This window comes from Rhinolophus sinicus, linkage group LG11, assembly GCF_036562045.2.
Source record: "Rhinolophus sinicus isolate RSC01 linkage group LG11, ASM3656204v1, whole genome shotgun sequence".
NCBI lineage: Eukaryota > Metazoa > Chordata > Mammalia > Chiroptera > Rhinolophidae > Rhinolophus > Rhinolophus sinicus.
The window spans coordinates 42,358,471-42,384,349 of record NC_133760.1 but is presented as its reverse complement, the minus strand read 5'-3'; the positions used below and the strand labels follow the sequence as shown (position 1 = coordinate 42,384,349).

Sequence of the window (25,879 nt, the reverse complement as noted above, 5' to 3'; positions counted from 1 at the left end):
GATCTGTTATCCCTGCCAGGAGCCAGGCTGGGGGAGGGGCGAAGGGGACCTGGTTTGCTTTGGCCTCACGTTGGGTGCTTGGACCTGTTTCTTGCCTTTTGGGGTTCCGTCTACCTGCATGAGTTTGTAGACCAGTGTTGTGCTTTCTTCCCATTCACACTCTTTGGAAATTTCAGATTCTTAAAAACAAACTGATGAATTGCATTGCACAAGAAATTGCAAATCAGGGGTTAGCTTTGGCTACAGGCATTTTGTGTGTGTGGGGGGGTGTAGGGTCCAAAATACTAAGTTGATTGGGGATCGTGGTAATGGCAAGACGTGCCTTCAGTGAGTGTTGTTGGAGCCCTGACTAGGTTCCCATACAGATGGCTGATATGATGGGCGTGTCACCAGGGCAGAGAGCCTCATGCTTAGAAGCACCTTGCACTTGGTTTGATGCTCTGTGGTTGCCATCTTGAAATTCTTACATAACTTTTGAACAAGGGGCCTTTTTGCACGGAGCCCTGATGCTTATGTAACTGATCTTGCCCAGAGTTCCGTTCCTCAGGAGGCTTGCAGGCCTGTGAGGCTGCTGCTCGACCCACCATCATTACATCACAGAGCTATACACATTCTGGGGGAGCATTGGGCCTTTGCACATGCTCCCCGGCATCTTGGTCAGGTGGACACCTCCAAGAAGGTCTGCTTAAAACTGCAAAGGAAACCACAGCAGAGGCCATGCCTGCCCTGCACCACCATGGAAACCCAGAGAGGAGAACCAGCCGGGAAAGCAGGTCCCATGATGCATCTGTTAAGGGACTACTGCTTGGCTTCATTTTCTGCAAGAGGAATAAGGTCTTGAATTCTGAAATATTTTTGAAACCTTTGGAAAATCCCACTTTAATCACCGATGACAGTTTGACATTTTTCCAGCTGCTTAGAAGCAGTAGACAAGTCAAGTTGCTCAGCAGGGCACAGGCTGGCATGCTGGGATAGGTGTGGGTTCTAACCTCTCTCCCCCTCCCTGGCTCCTCGTGGCTTTGAGGAAAAAGGAAGAAATAAAAAAGCGCAACCCAGGCTCTTGCAGTGTTTGTGCCAGGCTGTGCCATCTGCATTCGGGGTTTACTCCTGAAAGTGAAATCTTAATTGGAAGCTAATCCTTTCCTCTTCCCAGATCTATAGACTTACCTCCTCACCAGCATATGACTCTAGTTGCTTTGGTGTCTTTCCCTCATTAAGTCTACCTCTTGGTCTGGGGTACTGTTTTCTTGGCTCCTCAGGCGCTGGGGACAACCCTTTGTTTCCTTATGTATGTCTTCCTCATGCAACCAAGACATGGGATTATAATCCAGGTCCCATCTTTACCTGGCTTATTGGTTAAAAGTATGTGTTCAAATCCCAGCTTTTCCTCTTACTCTCTGGGGGACTTTGGGAAAGTTACTTGTCCTCTCTGTTCCTCAGTTTCCCCATCTGTAAAATGGCTGTAAGAATTAAATGACTTAATACATGTAAAATGCTTAAAACACATAATTTAGTGCTTAGGGTATATTATTATGTATTTAACATATTTTTAAAGACATCTTTCCCATTTATTATTCTGATGGATATATACCACCTCCATCATCATATTCCGAACTATAAAAGGTAACATATAACACTCACTACTGCCAGGTGCATTTTTAAACCCTCACTTAAACCTCAGAATGATATTATGCAGTAGGAACTATTGTTTCCTTCACTTTATAGATTAAGAAAATTGATGCACAGAGAGGTTAAATAACTTGTCTGAGGTCACACAGCTGGTAAGTGACAGAAACAAAATTCATAGTCAGGCTTCTAGCTCAAGTCACACTGCACTCTTAGCCACTGTGATATGCTAATGTATTATATATAACTCGTGTTGCTGGGCATTCAGGGTTTTTCTTTCTTCAATAAAATTATTCACTTCTTATTGGAGACTACTATACATACACGAAAGGCGGAATCATCACTGTAGAACTCATGTATTTTCTTTTTCTTTTTTTAAAATTTATTGGGGTGACAATTGTTAGTAAAATTACATAGATTTCAGGTGTACAATTCTGTATTACATCATCTATAAATCCCATTGTGTGTTCACCACCCAGAGTCAAGAACTCATTTATTTTCACACAGTGAAAGCACCGTTGTAACCAGCATCCACATCCACAAACAGAAGATGAGCCCCTGCGTCTCATAGTCCATCACTTCCAAGTGTACCCACTAGCCCAACTTCCAACAGCATAGATTATTTTTATACTATTTTTATACTTTCTGAAAACAGAGTCATGCAGTGCGTATTTTTCAGTTTCTGGCATCTTTTGCTCAATATTACGTTTGTAAGATTCATCCCTACCCTTGCTTGTAGATTGTTCATTCTCATTACTGCATAGTGTTCCATGTGCAATTTATCTCTCACTTCTACTGTTACTGGGCATTTGGGTATGAATAGTGCAAGGAATATTCTGGTGCTTGCCTTTTGGTGGACATAGAGACGCATTTCTGTTGGGTGTGTACGTAGGAGTGGGCCATAGGCCTTGCATACGTGCAGCTGTAGTAGATACTGCCAAACCATTTGCAAAATTACTTGCAAGACACGGTGTGGTGGGGTTAGGGAATAAAAACGGGGGTGGACATTTTGTAAGTGATTTCCCTTTCTGAGCACTGACTGCAAAGAGAACGTGACATTTGGACCTAGCGGCAGGCCGAGTCATCAAGGCCCGCCGAAGCTGATTTATGGGCTTTTGTTAAACATCCCACCTTTCTTTAATTTCTGCAGGATATCCTCTTCCTGTAAAGTGGGCCAAAAGGGCAACCCATGCTGGTTTGATGATGTCAGTGTTAGAGCCGAAAGGCAGAGGCGTCAGCTAAGAGCGGTGGGGCAGATGCCGAAATCATTCCCGGGGAGGGCACGAGCTGGGCACTGAGTCCCTCCCGCCCTCTGAATCTACTGTGTGTGATTGGGCAGTTCATCTGCTCATCATCAAACATTAAGTGCTCCCTGTGTGGCCAGCCACGGGCTGGACAGCGGGGACACAGTCGCATACAAGGCTGGCTGGGTCCCTGCCCTCTCTCTGAGCTTATATTCTCCTGGCAGACTCAGATAGAAACACGGACATGAACAAATTTAAATGAATACTTTCGGAGCATGGCCAGAAAGCGAAAAGAATAAAACAGGGAGAGGGGAAAGCAAGTAACTGGGGTGGGAGGTGGCACTGGCTCCAACCCGGGGAAGGCTGGTGTGAGGACGTCGTTCATTGGCATAGAAGTATCTGCTGAGCAGGACCAGCCTGATGGGCACGTGACTGGTGCGCTTGCTTTGATGCTCTCCTGTCGCTGTCGTGAAAGTCTTAACCATATTTGAGCAAGCGGCCCCCATTTTCATTTTGCCCTGGACCCTGTGGGTCCCACAGTCAGTCCTGTCAGGTTGTTGAGGGCACCATCTCTCCTGGGGTGGAGAACAAAGAAACTGCATGTGAAACACCCTCAATAGCTAACCCCTGAGGGTGTCCTCAGTTTCCCCTCACCCCCGCCCCTGCGCCCTCATTTCTCTGCATCTTACAGATTCTGAACCTGGCTCTGAAGCTTTGGTGAGCACAAATCAGGATCCAAACGGAACAGCTGCTTTTGATGTGGGCTTTTCATGGCTTAGAAATCCTGCCGTTCCCATCCCTGGGTGATTAATGATAGCGGGGGATTTCTCCATTGTGCAAGCCAGAAGGAAGGAAGAGCACTTTAAAAGGAGAGGGGGTGCAAGTGCTGGGCCCTTGGGCTTCGAGGCCCCCAGGGAGGGTTAACCCTTCGGCAGAGGGCCTGCTTGGGAGCTTTGGGGAGCCGGAGGGGCTGGCGACCTGGGTCAGGTCGTTGGGCTATGACCCTGGGTCATCTGTGTTGTGCTTTGATGATCCAGCCGCTGCATCCAGTCCAGCTGAGATGCTGCTGAGGATTTGAGGCTCCAGCAAGATCCAAATCCTGGACCAGTCCACCCGAAGGTTCCCAGCATCCCAGGAAACCCAGTGTCCCAGCAGGGCCCAGGGCCACAGCAGACAGGGCCCCACCGAGTCTGAGAGGGACCCCACTTCTGTTGTCATGAGCTCCTCAATCATTCCAGAGAATGAAGAATTTTCAAGATAAGGTTCCAAAAGGTCGTGGTTTCTTTAGGCATTTGCCACCAATAAATGAATGTGTTTAACAAACACAGAGAATATCATGCAGTGTAATTTTGTTAGACAGGATTTTCATATTCCCATTCCCCTTTCTACTTATAATTTGTTAGCTAATTGATGGGGGACAAGAGTGTGTGGATACATACCCCATCCTGTGGGATAAATACCTGTGCGATGATTCTGAGGCATGTTCTCCGTGGTTCCCCCGAGGGCCCCAGGGGATCGAGTCATTGACACATGTGTTAATGGCTTTCCTCCCTTTCCTGCCTCCTTTTTGCCACTGCCTCACTGTGCGCCCAGGTCCCGTTCTCAGCCTCTGCTTTGGGGCACCTGCTAGGACACTGCCCTAGCCACTTGGATCTACCACACCGGTCCAAGAACCCCAGGCCATCCTCCAGGTCCTCAATTTGCAATTCCAAATAATTGTTTTAAGTATTGACAGTGACAAGCTCTGAGACCTTAGGCAAGTCACTCTACCTGTGAGGGGGTGAAATTTTCCTCCTGTAATGTGAAATAACATTAAGTTAATAACACCTACGTCTCCACTTTTTCAATATGGCTGTGAACATCCAATGCCGCAATACCTGGGGAGAGAATAAAGATGAGGGGTGTTGTGAAGTCATGTGGCGGGTTCCTACTCCAGTGGGTCTTTGAGATCCCTTCCCACTTCTGGTAGCAGCAGCCCCACTTTCTTGAGGAATAACATCCTTTTCAAACTCAGGCTGTGCTTTGGGAAGGCATAGATCCTGCCCTGGCTCCCGAGGCAAGTGGGTGGCCGTGGCCTCACTGCTTAGTTTCTTCCTTGCTGGCAACATTGAGTATAAAACCCAACTTAGTCCCATGATACTTAATTCTGTTGTTGGCTTTTTTTTTTCTTTTTTTTTGCCCTGAAACTATTGAGAAAAAGAGATTCCCTTCCTGTTACGGGAAGCTGAACGTGTGGGTTACAGGCATGGAGGTGAGGATGGCCATCTTGCTACCACAAAGGGTGGATTCGGTTACATAATGGAAAGTACACAGAGAACGGGTGAACTGAGACAAGTGGGAGGGGCTGGGGAGAGAGAAGCAGACAATGAGCTTGTGATGACATCATTACTCACTGCTGGAGGCCCTGGATCCAGCCATGCCTGAAATCCATACAGTTTCCTTAGTTGCTTACGTCAGTTTGAGGTGGGTTTTTGTTTCTTGTAACCAAGAGGCCCAACCAGCTAGGTGTTAGGTGGTTAATATTTGATGTCTTTTTCAGTTCTATCTCTCCAGCCAAATCGTGAGTTCCCCAAAGGCAGGAATCAGGCTAGATGTTTCTGTGGTCAGTAGGTTTTAAGGTCTATATTGACTGGCGACTGGGCAGAACGTTGAATATAGTGACAAAAGGACTGGCGAATTGGAGGGAGGGAGGCAAGTACATGGAGACAAGGCAGGCTGGTCGCTCACTCATTCCCACATTACTGTGCATCTGTCTATAGAGGCTGAGGCTATTGCAGTGGGTAGTCCAGACACACCATTTCTGCCCTCCTGGAGCTCACAGTTGAGTGTGGCAGGGAAACAGGTGTTAAATGAGTCATCACGGTAATAACATACTGTGTTTCCCCGAAAATAAGACCTAGTCGGACAGTCAGCTCTAATGTGTCTTTTGGAGCAAAACTTAATATAAGACCTGGTATTATATTATATCACATTATGTTATGTTATATTATATTATATTATATTATATTATACCCGGACTTACATTATAGTAAAATAAGACTGGGTTTTACATTAGTTTTTGCTCCAAAAGACACATTAGAGCTGATGGCCTGGCTAGGTCTTATCTTCGGGGAAGCATTGTATTACAGATACAGCTGTGGGTCATTTGCGTGTGTGTGCACACATGCCCCCTAAGGTCCTCCTGAATGAGTTGGGATAGTTGTTGTAGGAAGGTTGGGGTTACTCTGGGTGCCCCATGGAGTGCTGCTCCCAGGAGAAGCGTGAGAAGCATGTTGGGGCATCCGGTAGAGCAGCATGGATGTGGCACCCCAGCCATCAGATTGCTTATATGGAAGAATGTGTTCTGGTGTCTTCAGCGTCATTTGCTTATGGCCTGAAATGGCAAGAATGCCATTGCAGTGGGTTGCTTAGACAGCTTGCTAAATTCCCACAAGGGAGAAAGTCAAGACTCACAGTGGCCTGTTGGCATGATTCCGCTCTCTTTCCCCCAGACTTGCTTTCTTCCTGCCAGGAGGCCAGGGCTGGTGGAAGGTGAAGGTGCAGTAGCACCAGGCATTGGCTGTTCTTCCTGTTGGCTTGAGGCCTGGGAGAGGAGGTGCTCTGTGGGTGAGGACGAGGGAGAGTGTGTCATACCTCTCCCATGACTGGTCACCTCGAGTGGGTGTTTGTTCCCACGGGCAAAAGGCATGTGCCTAATTGTCATCCTGAGCAACAACCCTCCCAGACTCCCTGCACGCACTCCGTGCCAGAGAAGAAACATGGTGCCCCATGGCCAAAGCGCTGGCGGGACAGGAAAAGGACAGGGGAGTGGAAAGGTTCCGAGCAAGGGCTTTGAATTCAGGCAGACCTGGATCCTCGTTCTGTCCCTTACTATCTGGGTGACATTTGAGAAGTCACTTAGCCTCCCTGTGCCTCCATTCCCTTTCCTGTAAAATAGGGAACTTTTGCAGGGTTTTCCCACCAATGTGGTAGCTAATGACGGTGATCCCTGGGACAGGGGGATTCGAATGAGGTTAATTTCCTTTATTCTTTTCTGTATTTTCCAATTTTTGTACAATTACTATGTCAATCTTTTGAACTCAGAGAAAAACAATACGTGCTATTAGAAAATGGAAAGGCAGTTTCTGAAAGACTGGAGAACACGGGCTAAGAGGACAGAGGAGGAGAAAGAGTGGGACTCGGAGGCAGCCAGCAGCAGTTTGGTGCACTGGGCCCAAGGAGTGACGAGAAGCATCAAACTTCTTTGGGGGTACCTTGGCAGCCCAAAGGTCCGAAGTGGGCCATGGGAGCCTGGGCTGGGGTGGGGGGCCACTTCTCAGCACCCTGAGAGCAGGAGAAGGGGTTGATGCTACACTGGCCATCAGGATGGGGCTCCATGGGAGGGCAGGAGGGGCACTGAGAGGGACGGGGAGAGGACCAAGCCACGAGGAACGGAGGAGAGTCCCCACAGATTCCCACATCAGAGGAGGGCTTGGACCCAGAGGACATTCCTTCACATGGCTTTTAAAAGGAGAAAGAGAAAAACTGGAACACACCCAGAACTCCAGGTATCTCTAACCATCCTCGTTTCCTGATGGAAGCCAGCCCCTCTTGGTCTGTGAGGAGGGAGCCTTGAGAGGGAGAGCAGCTCTGTCCCAGTTATTGCCATAAACCCAGCAAGTGGCACACGGGAAGTATCCAAAAATATTACTCAGCTGTTTTAATCCAAATGTAAACTGGGGCCCCATATGGCCTGGTCTTTCCTCAGTCATATTGTATTTAAGGAAACAGAGTCCCACACATGAGTGAAATCATATGGGTCTTGTCATTTTTCCATCTGACATATTTTACTCAGCATGATACTCTCAAGATGCATCCATGTTGTCACAAATGGCAATATTTCCTCTTTTTCATGGCTGAGTAATATTCCATTGTATACATGGACCACATCTTCTTTATCCAGTCATCTATTGAAGGACACTTTGGTTGTTTCCATGTCTCGGCCACTGTGAATCATGCTGCAATGAACATAGAGGTACAAATATATGTGTTTTCAAATGTTTCAGGTAGATGCCCAGAAGGAGTGTTTAATAATAAAGAAACAGAGTCCAATATGATAAATACGCATCATTTGAAAAGGATACTAATTTGTGATTCTGAAAACACTTTTATGTGGATTCTAGTCATAATCTAGAGCGACACTTCCTAAATCCCCTTTTCCCTCTTGTCTCGTTCTCCCACGTCCTGCTCCTGCTATGGGGGTGCTCACCCTCCCAATGCCCCCCAATCTGTTCAGCATCTCCAACCTACATGGCATTTCCTCTTACTCCTTTCCACATGTTACACTTCATTGCGTCTATGCCAGATGTCCTTGGAATTTCAGCTCTGGCCAAAAAACAAGCAAGAAGGGTTGGGGAACACGTGAACTCTTTTCATTCTTTACAGAAGGATTCATGCAGAGATCAGTGATGAAATGAACAGACAGAGAGCGTGGCTAACAAAAGGATCTGGATTCAGCTCCTGGCCCCTCTTCTTGTTCACCGCGTGTCTTCGTACAAGCTATGGAACTCATTGAAATGTCAGTTTCCTTGTGAGCAGAATGGGGAAGTAATGTACTTACTTCAAAGAGTGGTTAGGATCCAATGAGTGAATTAAGTGAGATGCTCGAACAGTGCAGAGTGTTTGTTTAATCATCACCATCTTGAAATTTGTTTGGAAATATGAGGAAAAAAAAAAAAAAGCCTGTTGCCCCTCTTCTACCTCAGGAAAGAGATGACCAGACTCAATTTGCCTGGAGTCCCTGTGTCTCCAAACTGGGGACTGTGGTTGGTCCAGTCCATAACTCCATGTCTCCCACCTGCCCTGAACTTGTGGTGCGGTGGCATTGGTGGTGACCAAGAGCAGTGGGTCATGGACCTGCTGGGAGTGGCGTGCATGGCCAGACCCGTCCTCACTCCATCCTCCAGCAGTGACAGGGCCAGACCGAGCCAATGGCTCAGGTAGCCAGGGGGTCTTTCAAATCAATTAATTTTGAAATCTGGGGGGAAAGTCATGTTTTATTATTGTCTATGTGTTGCTGGAGAAAAGGAGGAATCTTGTGTGTTTTTGCAGCTGCCTCATTGGTTTGTGTGAGTGTGTGTTGCTGCAGAGACCTGACTCTCTCCTTCTTTGTCACAAAGTCCCCAGGGATGTCCTGGCTACATTCTCATTGGGGTCCCAAGGGTGAGCAAGACATTTGTGTCAGATGGGACACACTGCAGTAACTTGTGGATAGATTGTTTTCTTCTTTTTCCAGTTGATTTGCTCATGTCTGCAGGGATTCTTTTAGCTCCAGTTGTGAGCTCTTCTAGATCAGGAAGTGGGGAGACCAAGCCCTGGCAGAAATTGCTTCCTCTGGAGTAACCTTGATTGGAATTCTGAGAAAGTAAAGGCAATTTGAAACTTAGAAAGAGAGGTAAACAATGGGCTAAACAGCAAATTGAGGTTTTTTCCTTCCCCTCTCTCATTCTTTTGGCTTAATTTTTCTCCCTGTCTTTCCGGGGTTCCTTGTCCCATTTCTCTCTGCCAAGCTGTTTCTATTTTTTACTTAAAAACCCAGTTCAAACCTCTAGCCCTTCAGGGAACTCTGATTATTTCTGGTTAAAATCTTGTCTTAGCCTGGACTCCCCCCAAAGCAGATCCTGAGGCAAAGGCTGATGTGTAGGTAGTTGATTTGGGAAAATCCCATGGAGCAGGAGTGCAGGATGGAGCAGGGGTGTGGGGGTGGGGTGGGGTGGGGGTGGGAAGGGCAGGTGGAACAGGGAGCCAGGAGAGCCAACACAGGGCTGCCTCATGAAACATGTCTCAGTGCTGTCCCCCGGAGTGCAAGGGGAAGCTTTTTCCCATCAGTTTCCAGCCCTGTTGGTCAAGGGTGCCCCCTGGTATTTAGGGGTGTGCATGCCTGGGGAACATTGAATGAGTTCCTACAGGCCTGCGAAACCCCACAGTGTCAGAGAAGCCCTGGGGCAGGAAGCAAGAAGAACGTGATGGAGTCTTGACCTTGCAAGGGGCTGTCTGCTTATAAGGGCCAGAAGCTGCTTGAAACCTGTATGGAACCAACCTCCACGACAGTGGCTGGAGTAAGAGGGGTCAAGAAGTGCCCCGTTGAGATCTTTAGAGGTCCAAGCTCAGATGTGCATCCAGGAATGTAATTCCTCATTGCAAATAGTGCTTACAGCATAAGAGAGTGCAAGCAACAAGGGCCTGAGTTCAAACACCTACCGGTTCTTAGTGATTTCTGAAATTTTACAGCATCTGTCGAGTGCCTCATGTCTGTTCTCTAACTTTGGGTGCTCCTGCTCTGCTCGTACCCTAAACGCAAGCTCAGCCTGCCTGCTGGGTCTGACCCCTAGGCCAGACCACAGCCAGGACCACATGCATGCAGCTCACAGATGGTCTCTGAGGATGGCGTTAGCTCACGTAGGCACCTGGTGCATAATAATTGCTACCCAAACAGGGACACTGGCTTTTTCACTTATGTCATTATTGCCTTTGTTTTGGAGTCCTGGATATTATTGAGTCCTGAGAGAAAGGGTTAAAAGCCCTCTTATGGCGGGGGGAGGGAGGGTTAGTTCCTGGGCTAGTGAAATGTCTATATATCATTAATAGTAATTTAGTATGTATATTTAGTTGGATTCACCATGAGTTTTTCTGGGTCACTAGCATGGGCTCGGGACTGTGTGGCACACAGTGGAATGCGGAAGAGCCAGCGACAGCAGAGGCCGTTGGTGCCCCCTCCCCATGTCCCCACCGGCTACCCCAGAGGTCACCTGCAGCCTGTGTGGACCATTCGTGGACAGTGGCTTCCTCCCCTGAGCACTGGCCTCTCCTGCCTGAGGACTCCTTCCGGCTGAAGGAGCATGCCCAGTCTCTGGGTGGAGGTGGTGGGGAAATGCCCAGCTCCCTCGCCCCTTCTTGGGCTGCTCCTAGCTATGCTGTGCGCGCTCAGAAGGTCCCGGGCAGGGCTGAGCCCTGGTTGTCCACAGTAGCAACCCACCTTTTCTGGGCTTCCTTCCCTCTCTGTCTCACTGCCCACTCTTTCGCTATGCTTCCTAGGGTCATGGCATCACACAGGACACTTTAAAAAATCATTTTACAAATTTCGTTCTGATTAGAGAAGTCATTCTTGCTCATTGTAAATAATTCCAACATCACAAAATATGCGTAGCATAGGAAATACTAGTTCCTTTAGATATCAGACACCTGCCCCTTCAAGCCATAACTACAAGTATTCTTTACAGTTTGGTGAACTCTTTTCCAATGTCTTTTCCATGCTTTAACAAAGATCACAATATTTATTATTAAAAAAATGGAATCATATTATAATAATGTTCTGTAACTTTTTCCCAGCTAAGCATTCCCTACGAATCTATCCCATTCCTGTGAGTAGCTGCTTCAGAGATCAGTAAGAGAATATGCATACTTTATACAACTAGGACCCTATCGATGAACAATTGGGTTATGTCTAATATTTATCTCCTATAAACAATATGCAATGCGTCTGTTTACAAACATTCTTTGCACCTGGTGCTGGCACGCTTATAGGATAAGTCACGTATGCCTCTAGATTGGCTTTTCTCACCTGAAAAATGGAGACCGGAATACTTGCTTTATGCTGCTGTGATATTAGGTTAATGCTTCACCTAACTTCTGTAATAGGAAGCCTCGATCTCACAATAGAAGTGTATTTCTCCCCCAAGTGATGTCCTAAATGGGTGTTTCTGACCAGTGGGTGGCTCTTGTTGAAGTGGTGGGTCAAGCTTCTTCCGTCTTTGATTCTTCAGCACACACAGCTCCAAGGTTCCCATACTGTGTGTGTCAAGTGGGTGAGGAGAAATGAACCTGGAGACTCACCTATGGGAGGGTTTATAGGCCAGGCCTAGAAGGGGTGCACATCACTGCCGCCTACATTCCACTGGCTAGAACTCAGCCGAATGGTGTGGCAGCCATGAAAAGGCACCTTTCAGGGCTCCTGGTGTGGGGAGCATAAGTGATTGGCGGCCCCAGCTGCTGTCCTGGATTTACTGTCACCTTCATGTGGAGGGAGGCTTCTCCTGGGCTGATGACTAAGCACAGCACAGGTCTTCAGCCAGGTCCCTTCTGGCAAGACCAGGGACTCCTCCTGAGGGCACCTCTGGCTTGAAGACTTCCCAACGGCCTGGCAGAAACTTTCTTGGAACTGTGATGCCATCGGACATTTTTCCTACTCAATCCTCCTTTCTTCCCACTTTCTTCCCACAAGAGGCAGCCCCTCGTGTGGCCTGGAGGCTCTCTCTGCTTTCTTCTTCTCCTTCCCCCAACTGAACCCTTGCAGGTGTCATCACATCTTGGTGTCTACTTCTCAGCCAACCTGAACTAATGCACGTGGCTATCCATAACTGCAGGGGAGTCTGGGAAATGTAGTCTATCTGTGTGTCCAGGAGGAACAGGAAGTGCGTCTGGGGAGCAGTGAGCCGATCTCTGGCACAGACGTGATGTGGATTAAGCTCATACGGAAAGTGCTTAGCTCTGTGCCTGACACAGCAGGACAGTGCAGCCAGTGGCTGTCCTCATCACTATTGCCATTTGTACCAACGCAGCGCGGCTCCGTCTCCTCACCACATACGGCTTGGCCCAGCAGGTGCTCGGACACTGGGTGGGGTTCCTTCAAATCAGAGTTGGAGAGTCACAGACACGTGTCCAGAGATGGCGGTGGTAGCTAGAGAGGCGCCACCTCTGGGAACACCTCCTGGCAGCAGCCCCAACACACCCTCCAGAGTCGCTGCACTTGGCTCACCCCTCAGATGAGAGCGGGCACGGTGGTGTGACGTGACCAGCTTAGCCCACACGTCCCACAAGAAGCACCCTCGCCCGTCCCCAGCATCTCCCTCCACGCCTGCCGCCGCTTTAAGAGTTCCATAAATGCTGATAATTGCTGCATTAAACTTCAGTTTATTATTTTCTCTGGGTGCAGGTACGCGGATGATATGAGGCCTCGCTGCATTTACATACAAATTGGAGATTTTTATTAATCAGTCCAGTACCAGGGATCCAATGGTAACAGTCCATCAGGCCCTTAAATACATTTGGTGACATTTTTACCGTGCATTAGCATGATAGGGCAAGGCGAATATAATGTCCCAATGATTGCTTTTCCATTGAAAGCACAAACGGTTTCATTTTTCCTGTCATCTCAAATAAGTGTTAAAGAGGGTTTGGAGGCTGTTGTGTCCGCGCCGTATGCTCGGGACTTACAAACACTGATGAGCGCATTAAATAACCATTAGCGTCTCGGCCTGGACCACAGCACCAGCCCTCCTTTTCAGAATTTATTCTTTGATTTAAAGTGAAGGCAATCTGTGGTTGCTTTCATAAAGTCCTGAGGCCCCTCCATTCTCCCTCCAACAAAATGCATTACAACAGTAATTTTATGACTGTTAAAATAACTGTCGTTAACAAGCACTTAATTAAAATGTACAATAAATAGCCGACTGCAGCCTTATCTGCTCTCCGGAGCGGCCGCGGCCCGAGACTCAATGCTCAGGCCTGCTGTTGCGCAGCTTGTTTGCAGATTAATTGCTTTTCAAGCTGGCAGGAGCTGCCTCTTCAGCAGCCAGATCGTAAATGACCAGATAGGGACTTTATCAGTCAGGCGAATACGTCTGTGACCGCTGGTGGATGGAGGAGCAGGAGGGCTGGGCGCTGGCAGAGGGCACGCCTGAGGTAGGTGGCGTTACTGATTGGGGGTGGGGGGTGGGGTGGGTAGCAAGAGAGGTGGCAGAGATGGAGGAAATCTGGGTGACGGAGCGCTGGTGGACTGGCCTGCTCCAGAACTCCTTCGGACAGCTCTGGCCTAACAACAGCTTTGATAACGATAGTAATAGCTAGCACTTACTATGTACCAGGACTTTATTTGTATCCACTTATTCAATTCTCACAACTCTATAAGGTGGTTATTATTTGAATCTCATTTGTACATGAGGAAACTGAGGCTCAGAGAGGTTCAGTGACTCTCCCGGGGTCACACAGTTCCTAAGTGGCTCAGCGGGAATTTACACCCAGGCAGGGCTGCTCCACAGGAAGGGCGCTTAACCACCAAGCTGTCTCTTGGTAGATGCGAAGTGCCTGTCAGGTGCCTGGAGCTGTGCTAAACTCATTGCATTCTTGTGAGTGCGCATTCCTTTAATAAATACATATTTGTGAGTTGCCTACTATGTGTCAGGCCTGTGCTGAATGCCAGAGGTACAATGGTGGGCCTGAGGGCTCTGTCTCTGCCCTTATTCAGCTCATAGGCTGTGTAGGAGGCAGCTGTTGAGCAGGTAATGGGACCACAGAGCAGAGTTCCTTAAAAAGGAAGTGTGTGTGTGTGTGTGTGTGTGTGTGTGTGTGTGTGTGTGTGAGAGAGAGAGAGAGAGAGAGAGAGAGAGAGAGAGAGAGAGAGAGATATCAAAGACAGTTTCCAGGAGGAAGAGACTTTTAAGCTGAGGCTGGAATGGAGCAGGAATCCGCTAAGTGAAGGGGAGGGGAGTAAGTGTCCCAGGCAGGGGGACAGTATTTGTGAAGGCACAGAGGAGAGCGGGCACGGAGGAGAGCGGGCATGGGACAGAGCGGGCACGGAGGAGAGCGGGCATGGAGGAGAGTGGTCACGATGTATCTGAGCAACTTAAGGAAACTCAGTGTGGCTCGGCTTCAGAGTGGCAAGGGACGAGGCTCAGAAAGTCGCAGGTGCTGGGTGGAGGACGGCTGTTGAGCCCAGAGGGATAAGTAGGGTGCTGCTTTGTGTTCTAGAAGCGGCCTTATCTGGAGAAGGGTCTTGTACGCAACTTTGTGAAGTAGGTATCATGATTCTGTTTTTCACAGCTGAAGACACAGAGGCATATAGAGGGAGGGTTAAGGGACTTGCCCAAGGTCACTGGACCAGAGACATCTGGGTCAGATCATGTGGGAAGGAGGCGAGCTACACACACACACACACACACACACACGCACACACACACACACACAGAGACATACACACACACAGAGACACACACACACAGAGACACACACACATAGAGACACACACACAGAGACACACACACACACAGAGACACACACACACACAGAGACACACACACACACACACAGAGAACACACACACAGAGACACACACACACAGAGACACACACACACAGAGACACACACACATAAAGACACACACACACACACACACACACACACACACAGCTCGCCCACCTGTGCTCAGCCCCCCCACATGGCTCTTGTCACAGCCCAGGCTGGGGATCACTTTGGGTTTTGGACTCGATATTTTGGAACTACTAGAGCTACTGAGTCACAAAAACGGTTATTTTAAAAAATACAGATTATCTTCCTCTGGAAGTCCATTTTCTATGGTTCTTTGCCAGTTCCCAGGCAGGAAGGTAAGTATGGGTAGGTCTGGAAACAATGCATAGGGCTGCTTTTGGTGGCAAATAGCAGAATAAAATATAAAACCCAACCACTAGGCTGAAGCAACCTGACCGTTTAATCTTTCCTTAGTGAGAGGTCTGGAGAAGGCCACTTCCAGTTTGGGCAAGGAATTCGACCATGTCAGCTACGCTCTTTTTCTGTTCTGCTCTTCTCAGCATGCTGGCGTTGTGCTCTTAGACTTTTGTAAAATGGTCCCCAAATGGCTGCCAAGGAAGGAAAAGGGCTGAGTGCGAAGAGCTTTTCTGAAAGCGGGCAGCACCCTTCCCTGCACACGTCCTTGGTCACGCCTAAGTCACATGACCATCTCTAGCTGCAGGGGATGCTGGGAAGGCTGCTCTCTAGCAGCTGCTGCTATGATTGGTGGAGTGTTGGGTGCACGGCCACCCTGCACAAAACCGGAGTTCTCCCAGTGAGCAAGGAAGTGCAGTATGCGTGGTGGGGGGCAGGCACCAGTGTCTGCCATAGGACCTGGACATTTCTGTGTGTCAGGAATTGGGCTAAGGCCCTTGCATGGATTCTCTGAATCCTCTTACCTCTGCAAGATCGCTGAGGAGACTGAGGCTGAGAGGGGCCCAAGGAGGGGGCAGGGGACTCTGGCTTGGATTCAGATCTGACTCCAGGGACCCTGCTCTCAACCTCCAGGTCCTAATTATGTGGCCACTGCGGCTTCTACGGGGTGAAGGAGGCTCCCCCAGACTCCAGACACCTGCAGGCAGCTCGCTTCATGCCATCTGCGGCCAGGCTCAGACTTGAGCCTGACTCCTGGCTCTCTCTCCTGTGAGCCACATTCATCCATCCCACTGTCTCCTGACCACTTGGCAGGGAGCACTTCTCTCTCCACGCATCATGGTCAGCTCATCTTGGGTGAAACATAGATCTTCAATTCATTTTATTTTTGAAGAGTCAGTTGCATTATAGTAAGGAAAGCCCCCTGCAAAAGGATGGATAGAAGGCAATGGTAGATTTTCTAAATAAGAAAGTGATCAAACTGTGTTTGAAGTGTTTGTGTGTGTGTGGTCTGTGTGGCCAGTACACAGAACCCGTCTCACGCTGGGGAGGGTATTGATCATAAAGTGGATGCAGGCAGCTGAGGGGTCAGCCAGGTACCTGGCAGCACGCACAGCCTGCAAGTGCACGAGGCTCCTACTAATGTGCAAGCTGTATTCATATGGCTCCATCCCAGCCTCGCAAATGAGTGGAGACCAGCCAAAGAACTGATCTGGAAGCCGCTGCAAACACAGACACTGCTGTGGGGGGCGGGGGGCCGGGGAAGTAGAAGGAGATGCTTCCAATCTTGGCATCTCGGAAGATATTTAACTGAGGTCTCTACCTGGCTGTTATTTAAACAAACACAAAAGATGAAGGTGAGGAGTCCAGGGAGGATTCTGGAAACCACCAGCAAACAGGGGAGCACAGCTGGGAGGGAGCTGCTCAGTGTTTGTGTCAAATCCATTTGCATCAGCATCCTGCAGGGGCAGAAGGCTCAAATGCAGAGTGAGTATGCACAGCCGTCTGCTGGCAGAAACGCCTGCAAAGGAGCAGGGTGGGCCCCCAGGGAGGTAAGAGGGGCACATCCTCTGTGGGCCAGCTTCTCCTGTGTGCATTCATTAAAGGGCCAGCTTGGTGGCCCCAGGGCCAGAGAGTGACAGCGCTACTTATGCGCCAGGAAGAACCTTCCCCAGGCGTGCACCGTTCTGATTGATTCTGATTAACTTGTTAGGAGTCTTCTTACTGAGTGTGGCCTGTGTTTACAGAGCCTCCCAGCAGCCCCTTTGCTGGTAGTCCCTGTCACTCCCCACGTTCTCTGGCTTGGTTTCTCCTGAGCAAACTTGCCGATGGAGATCAGTATGGCAGGATGGAAAGGGTGGAGGCTTATAGTTGGATCAAAAAGTCCTGGTGCGGGCTAATTGTGTCACTTTGGGTAAATGGTCCTCTTGACAAACTACAGTTTCCTCTTCGAGAAAATGGGAAGAACTTGTCAGTATTGTGGGGAGCGTTAAGCAAATCGTGGGTGCAGTGACGGTTCTCCCCCATTGGCTCTCGCGCATGTTAGACTCATAGAAAGGCACAGATGGAGAAGAGACACCGAGGCATCACTGATGCGTGTTCACAACATGTGGGATGAGGACCAAGGCTTTGGGCCGTGTGTGGAGAAGCACTGAATAGCATTGTGAGTAGAATTTCACAGAGGGAACTGTTGCTTTTTCCACCCTTTTCCCAATCATAATTAAGTAAAAAGAAAAAAGGAGTCTCAGTTTGATGGTAATATGCCCTTAACACCTTTCCAGCTCTTTTTAATCTCCTGTTAAAACAAAGGCAGATCATAGAGACAGAAAATAGAGTGGTGGTAGCCAGAGTGGAAAATCGTTATTTAATGGGGTTTGGAATTTATGTAACGGGTTTGGAGTTTCAGTTAGGAAAGAGGGAAGGGGTTCTAGAGGCGGATGGTAGTGACATTTGCACAACAGCGGGAATGTACTTAATGCCAATGAACTATACATGTAAAAATGGTTAAAATGGTAAATTTTTTGTTATGCTTATCTTACCACAATAAAAACAGCAAAACACAAAAACAAGGAGCAGACTTCAGGCATGGAGGCTTTGGTAGGCAATAGCATCTAAGCAGACTGGAATCTCATTAATTTAAAAAGTCAAATTTACTCTTAAGCTGGCTTTTTCTTGAGGACATAGAATACTGGTTTTCCATTTCCAGATATCCACTTGATAAACAGGGTTTCCTTTTGGAATGCTTTGAATGGGCACAAGAAATAGCGGCAAAGTAACAGTACGTGGACAGGGCAACAACATGACGCTGGGCCTGGAATGCCCGCCGCTGGGCAGTCAGCTTCTGAGTCCAGCTTTCAGGTAGGATGCCTGAAGCCTGCAGGGCCAGCACTGGCTCCCCTGCACCCCCTCCTGCCCACCTCCTGTTCCTGCCCCCCCTCCCCCATTTGCCTTAAACTGCCTTCACTTTCCACTGCCCCAGCCAGGAATTCTTTGTCATGACTGGTGAGATGGCTGAGTAAACTCCTGTCTTGCCCAGCCCGAGGCTTCTGGGGCAGTTACTTTGTCCTGAGGTCACCCCAAGGCTGCTCTGGGCTTTGGGGGCAGATCCTAAGCATCCTGGTAGCAAAATGACAGGCTTCTTGGGTGACAAATAGACAATGTCTTCCAAGGTTGTGATTGTAATGAAGAACTCACTGGAGTAGGGATTCTCAAACCTGGATGCACTTTAGAATCATCTAGGCCTCACTCCCAGGCCAATTAAATCAGAGTCTCTAGAGGGCGAAGCCTAGGTTTCCCAAGTTCTCAAAGCTTCCCAGGTGACTCTAATGCACGACAGGTCACAGACCACAGGTTAGAGCCCAAGTGCCATTGCCTGTAAGTACTTCCTACTCTCTGCCTAGAATAACCTTTTCCCCCTTGCAACAAATTCCAAAATGTATTTTAAGACTCAGCTGAAGTGTTGTCACCTTCAGGAAGTTCTCCATGATCATTCAGGTTGAGCTATCCTGATGGGAACACTTAACCCACTCTATTATAATCACCTGAATTTTGGACAAAGTGTCCACCCACTAGGTAAGGAGCTCCTTGAAGGGAGGGGCTGTGCCTTCTCCGCTGTCGAATCTCATGGTCTGGCATGTAAATATCCAGTACATGTCCAGTGACGAGTAAATGGATGGTTTGAGGTGCATAGCGGGAGCACGGGGACGCATGAGAAACATTCACTTGCGCAGCTAAACAGACTTCCTCTGAGGTAACTGAGGGGTTCTAAGACCTGCCCTGCTTTGGGCCATGATGTGTCAGCCCAGACTTGTAGTTCTCATGACGTCTGCTTGTTGGGGTCCCTCAGGCTTCCCTGGTCTCGCCTGCAGTCTCTCTCCCCCAACTCACCAGCCAGTCTGGCCGCAGCAGCCTTCCCTCCTTCGCTTTAATGTCCCAGTTGCTTGCTAGTGTCAGAACCTTCATGCAAGCTGGCCTGTCTGCCTGAAACACTCTTCAGTCCAACTCTGCCTGGCTTCCTCTTAAATGGCATTTCCTGGATTCCTCCTCACCGTCCCTCACCACATGAAGCAATGTCTCAGTTTTCATTCTTCACTGCAGCATATTCTTGGTTAGTTATCAAAGCACTAACTTTGGTTTTTTAATTATGTATTTCTGTCCCTGGTATGATTCTCTGATTCACGTTGGCCATCTCAGCTAGCCTAGATGGGGCCCACGTCTGTTTGGTTGTTTCTAACAGCTCTGAGGATGGTGTCGGGCATATAGCAAGTACTCAATAAACATTGATTAAATGAAGACTTAGGTATTGTGTTATCCTTGCAGACTGCTTTGCCTCGGGAATGCAGGACCGCTTGGGAACCAGGCCACCTCCCGTGTGTCCACGAGCCAGCGACTTTGGGGTTTTGTTCTCATCTCTTCTTCTTCCAGTGTCATTTCACTCTCTGGCTGGAACAAGTTGAGCCTCCAGTGTCATGCCCAGGTCCGTGCTCTGGGGCTGGGAAATGGTGGGGCCGCAAGGCCAGTGGGAAGGCTGATGTCAACCAAAGACTCCCACCCATGCAGGCCATGTCCGCTGCCACCATGCCGTCCACAGGGCAGCACTGACCTGCCCCAGGATCCCTGGCGTGTGGATTCTTGAAGGTGTCCTGAGCCCACTGTGCACTGCTGGGTACACACTAGCCATACTCTCTTGATGCTTCGACTTTCCTTAGGCAAATGCTTCTGTGGCCACAAAAATAAAGAATGGGTGTGGGAGCCCAAAACCCTGGAGAAGCCCCCAGAGTCTTCAGATGACACTGAGACGTGAGCATTCCTTCCCTTATCCCCACCTGAGATAGAGCTGAACGCCTCATCTGGACAAAGGTGACCCGGGAGAAGCCCCACATTCTTGCTCCCTGACCCCAGATGCTGAGGAGGATTTGGAGTAGAGAGAGCAGTGAATGAGGAGGCACCCATGTCATGGCCTATGCATTGATTTTCCATAGACGTCATGGTTTAGGAGATCTCTGCTTCCCCCTCCCTCTGGATCTGCAGCCTTTTGAAGCAGCTGGTGGTTCACTGATGCTCAGCCAGTCGGGACCAAATTACGAAAGGCTGATGGCCCAGCACTAGCCAGACTCTCCCATCAAACCTAAATTCAAACAAAAATATGACTTCCCTTCAGCTTCCACGAGGCTCCAGGCTGTATTTTTCATGTATGGGGTTGGGGGTTTCTACAGTGTGGCACCTGTGTTTGGCAGCGACTGTCGTGGCCTGTGACTGAGGTGGGGAAGCGGGGACTTGGGGGTGTAGAATGCCGGGGGTTCCTTGGGAGAATGGAGGATGGGGAGAGGAGACTTATGGCTTTGCTCCCCACTAAGACGCTTGAAAGATGCATCGAACTCTGTCTCCAAACTGTCTGACATTAGCAGATCTCTGGGAATTTGTTAATTATAAGCAGGCATTTTCCCGCCAAATCGCGTCGTAACGCGGGGCTTTTTTTGACATTTTCTCGCCAAAATTAGACTTTCCGTAAAATATTCATATCTTTCGATCTATTTGATATTTTTCTATGAAACTTTCAGTGTTTTAGTTTAAAAAGAGGTCTCTATTTATTTACTTTGCAAAATTTTTGCCGGTTCCAACTAGAGGCGATATGACGAGTTTACTCATTTCCCGCAAAAAATGTGTTAAGTTTGGAGAGGCATACCTTGAAATTTATCTGTGGAGCTGCCTTTGTGGGCCAAGGAGGCCAGATTGTGGTCAGTGATTCTGCCTGCCCCAGGCTGGTGGGGGGGAACCTAAGAGTTTATTCTGGTCCCATCACATCAGCTCTGCATGTGAACAGGACATGGTGTCATCTCTCCCCACCCCAGTGAGTTATCCCAGAAGCAATGAGGACATTTCTACTTCAACCTGGTCTAGTGAAGGATCATGTTTTGATGTTTTTCTCTGCAGCTAAGTTTTGTCTCTAATTTTAACATTTGGATCGTGTTTCGGTCAGATTGGAAAGATCTGTCTGCTCATCTGCAGAAAGAACACGCTATTCCCATTGAAATCTAAGTAACAGGGCTCTACCCTTTCCAAGAATCCTCCCCCCTTTCGTCACTCCTTACCACATGTAACCCCTAAAGACTGCCAGAGCACAGGGCACCTACAATTGCCTTTTTTTTCCCCACAACTGGCCCACTTACATCAGTCAGGAGGGGCTAGGTTATAATGCGGTAAGAAATAGCCCCCAGTGTCATATATCATTGGCTTCCGGCAAAGGTTAATTATTCACACTTCACACCCAACATGGCTGGATGCGGAAAGGGGTGGACACTACTCCCTGTGGTTTGTCACTCAGCAATTCAGGCTGAAGGAGCTGCCCATCTTATGCCACTGGCATCTCCACACAGACCTTCAGGGTTCTTCATGCCAAAGGAAGGGATGGCTGCAAGTTGAGCCTGCCCACATCTCATTGGCCACGACCAGTCCTAGAGGCAAGGAATTACCATCCTCCCCATGTGCCCATGTCCGGGAGTCAAAGAGAAGTGGATCTTGGTGGCAAGAGAAATGTCTGCTGCCCCACTGAAGTTCCCTGGCTTTTTGGTCCTTTCTGAGGGGTTCTCTCCAAGCCCAGGTGCTTTTTTCCTGCTTGGGATACCCTCCTGCCCCCCGATGTAAGAGGACCCCTGTTTTGAAGAATTTGTCTGGGATTCTCTCTAGACATAGTGCAATGCAGCGTTAAGAGCACAGACTCTAGAGCCACACTTGCTGGGTTTGAATCTGACCTGAACAAGTGTTCTGACATTTCGGACCCTTAGTTTCTCATCTGTAGAATAAGCACAGTGACAGTACTACCTCCTGGGCTTATTGTCACTATGAAATTGACCGTATAGGTATATGCTTAAGAAAGGTGCCTGGCACACAATAAGCTCTCTCTAAGTCTTGTTTTCATTCATCATGTTACCTGTGGCACTGAACACCTAGTATGAATCAGGCTGCAAGGTGCCGAGGAAAAGAAGTCCCGGCAGCTTGGTGTCTGGCTGGAGTGTCAGGACAGCCAGGCTGCTGCTTCTCCCTGTGGGTCCCCACTATCTGCCAACTTCCTTGCACTTCACGGAATGCAAATCCATCACCACAAGGATGTTTCCTCACCCTCTTATGCCTTCGGAGCGGGGCTGGGGTGGGGTCCGGGCCCGAGGCCAGAGGCAAAGCAGAGAGGTTTGCCTCAAGGGTTTCTGACATCTCTGGAGATGCCCCTGGAGCAGCCTGGCTCATTGAGGCAGGAAAGCAGGGCCGGCTTGACATGTGAATCCTTTGCTGCTAGCTGGGTAACCTGGCGAGTCAAACCTCAGTTTCCTAATCTTTTATGTAAAATAGGGGTTATAGTATCTGTCATGCGAGGTGGTTATAGTATCTCTTGTGAGGTTTCTGATGCAATGCTAGTAGCATGCTTAGCTTCTGGCCTGGCTCAGAGACACTGCCCCGTACAGCTCTGATTGCTCTTATTACTGATGAGAAGGGTTTGCGGGGAGAATTAAGCAGTGGCTGGTTCACGCAGGCCCTGTAATAATTGTGTGGGAGTTGAAACCATCCCCAAGACTAAGGGGCCCCACTGAAGGGTTTTCATCGAAGTGTGACACCTTCAGTCTACACTTTGGAAAGATGCCTCTGGCTTCATTCTAGAAAGTGTGTCAATGGGAGTAAGATGGCGGTGGAAAACCATCCAGAAAATGTCCTGGATTAGGGTGATATCAGTGGATGATAGAGAAAAATAGATCCATCATCTACCGGGGGTGCCAAAAAAATGGATACAAGTGGACACTTTGGAAGCATTGCTCAAGCAGGAGTTCGCCGTAATCAGAAGCGTCTGGACGCTGATGGGAACCACTCTGAGCCCCTCTTGTCATTGCAGAAGTCAAACGTGACTTGTATTCATCTTTTGTTATCGGTATATATCGAGTATTACAATTTTAATACAGTTTTCCTTTCTTAAAATGTGTATACTTTTTTTTGCCCCCCCTCTGTATTTAATGAACACTATAACATTATTACCAATCCATATATAGCATTGATTATGTACCAGGTATTGTTCTAAGCATCTTGTACTATTTACTCATTGAATTGTCAGAACAACTCAATGAGGTAGGTTCTTCTACTATCAACCCCATTTTAAAGACTTAATTGCTTGCTTATTTTCCAGTTTTATTGAACTGTGATTGACACACATCTCTGTCTAAGTTTAAGGTGTGTAGCACAGTGGTTTGACTTACATATGCTGTGACATGATTACCCCAACAAAGTTAGATAGCATCCCTCATCTCATATAGATATAGTAAAAAGAGAAAACAAATAAAGAAGAAAAAATGTTTTCCTTGTGCTAAGACCTCTTAGGATTTACCTGTTTAACAACTTTCAAATGTACCATACAGCCATGTCAGCTATACTCACCAGGCTGTACAATCACCCCCGGGACTTATTTATCTCGTAACTGGAAATTTGTATTCTTTGATCACCTTTCTCCCATCCCCCTGCCTCCCACCTACAAATCTGAACTCTTTTTCTATGAGTTTGGGATATTTTTTGTGTGTTTGTTTAGATTCCACATATAAGTGACATCATATAGTATTTGTCTTTGTCTGACTTATTTCACTCAGCATAATACCCTCAAGGTCCATCCATGTTGTTGCAAACGGCAGGATTTCTTTTTTCTATGGCTAAATAATATTTCATTATGTCTGTCTGTCTGTCTGTCTCTCTCTCTCTCTCTATGTATATATATTATACATATATTACAGCTTCTTCATCCATTCATCCATCAATGGACACTTTGGTCAATCCCCATTTTAGATGAGGAAACTGAGGCACCAAGAGGTTAAATAACTTGCCCAAGGTCACACACCTAGATAGGGGTAAGAGATGGGATTTGAAAGCAGGAGATCTTGTTCAAGTGTCATCCTCTTAATGACTGTGCTTTGATTTTGTGATTGATTGGGTATGTAGGAGTATATCCGTCAACTATGACCACACCATGCTGAGTAACAAACCCTGAAACCCCAGGGGCATACGCCACGGAACCTTTATTCAGCTCATAAGTCTCTGGGTTGGCCGGGAGGTTCTGCTGCTCTGCACCCATTGGCGGGGCTCACTCTCCGGCCTGTGGTTAGCTCTGGACCAGCAGGTGGCTTTCCTTAGATGGGTTCTCTCTCACGTCTGAGGTGTCAGGTGGACTTGGCGTTGCCCCCATGTGTCATCCTCTAGGACATTCGCTGGGCATGTTCTCATGGAAATGCAGGGGTGCAGGGAGTGTGTGGAAACGTGAAAAGATTGGAACACTGTCACTTAGCCCCTGCTCTTTGCTATTTGCTCTTTGCCAAAGCCAGTCGCGAGGCCAGCTCAGATTCATGGGGTGGGGGAATGGATTCCACCTCTTGATACCAAGGACATGGCACAGGGAAGGTGAGAAGCTTGGGCCTTTGTGGTCATCCATCTCCAATGGGGAGTGAATCTTTTCATAGCTCCCAGGATTTCTGCTTGGGTAGCTAAGTGAATGACATTATAAGTCACTGAGATAGTGAAGCAGAAAGAAGGGCAGTTTATGAGAAACGGTGAGGAAGGGGAGGCTGAGTGGCACCAGATTTCTTGCCTAAGGTTGCACAGCTAGTGTACGAGGGTGCAGACTGCAGCTGCTCAGAACTGCACGTCACCCTGGTGACCAGAGAGGTGTGACTGTGGCCGTCAGTGACCTTGCCGTGTCCAGTCCCTGGGACATGCTGGATATTAACAATTCCGCACTTAGAATCCAGGTTTTCTGCCAGTTCTGTTCTGGGAAGCCTGGGTTTCCTTTTGCATTCGCAGAGTACTTCCCATGTTGATAATGTCCCCCAAGTGGCTGCCTTCATCACACTGTAGGAGTGGAACAGCCTGTTTTCACCTCCTGGGAATAATTCCATATTGTTTCTCCAAGTGCTGGCCTCTGGGGTGTGGAGCACAGTCTTTCCCCAGGACTCCCGGCTGCTGTCTGTGCCCCTCCCAGCCCGTCCCTATCCCCCCTGCTCGCACTGGGCCAGGCTGACGTTGTGGCAGACCCTCTTCCAGTACAACCACTGAGCACCGCTCCCCTCGTGAACCCCCATCCACACCACTGAAGGGGGCTTGAATGGGGGTCTCAATGGAGTCCTTCCATGAGCCTGGCTTTTGTTCAGTCACCTGCACCTGAGTCCTTGGGGCCCATCCCTGACACCTTGCAGGTCCCTCCCCAGTCATGGGCCATGTCTCCCCTTCACGAGCAGCACTCACCCACCTGTGGACCTTGTTTCCTTCAGGATTTGGCATTCTCAGACACGGCCTGGATGCAAACCCAAGCTTCTCAGCCCTCCGCCTCAGGGTAAGGCTGTATGCCTGTGACCCTGTGGAGAAATCGTGTCTCCTGGGAATGTCACTGGTGCGGGCGAGGGAGACCCCAGACAACCACGGCTCAGATTGGCCCCTCTGTATGGGAGGTTATCAGGAGCAGTCTGAATTCCACCTGGTATAGATTATCATGTCAGCTCTCGTAGTAGAAATGGCCAGTG

General features: G+C 48.5%; 1 long non-coding RNA gene across 4 annotated transcripts in view; it reads left to right on the top strand.

The window, feature by feature from the left end:
• The window catches only part of LOC141567512 (uncharacterized), a 288,980-nt gene that overhangs the window by 72,572 nt on the left and 190,529 nt on the right, over positions 1 to 25,879 (top strand). The gene's annotated exons all lie outside the window — the stretch shown is intronic.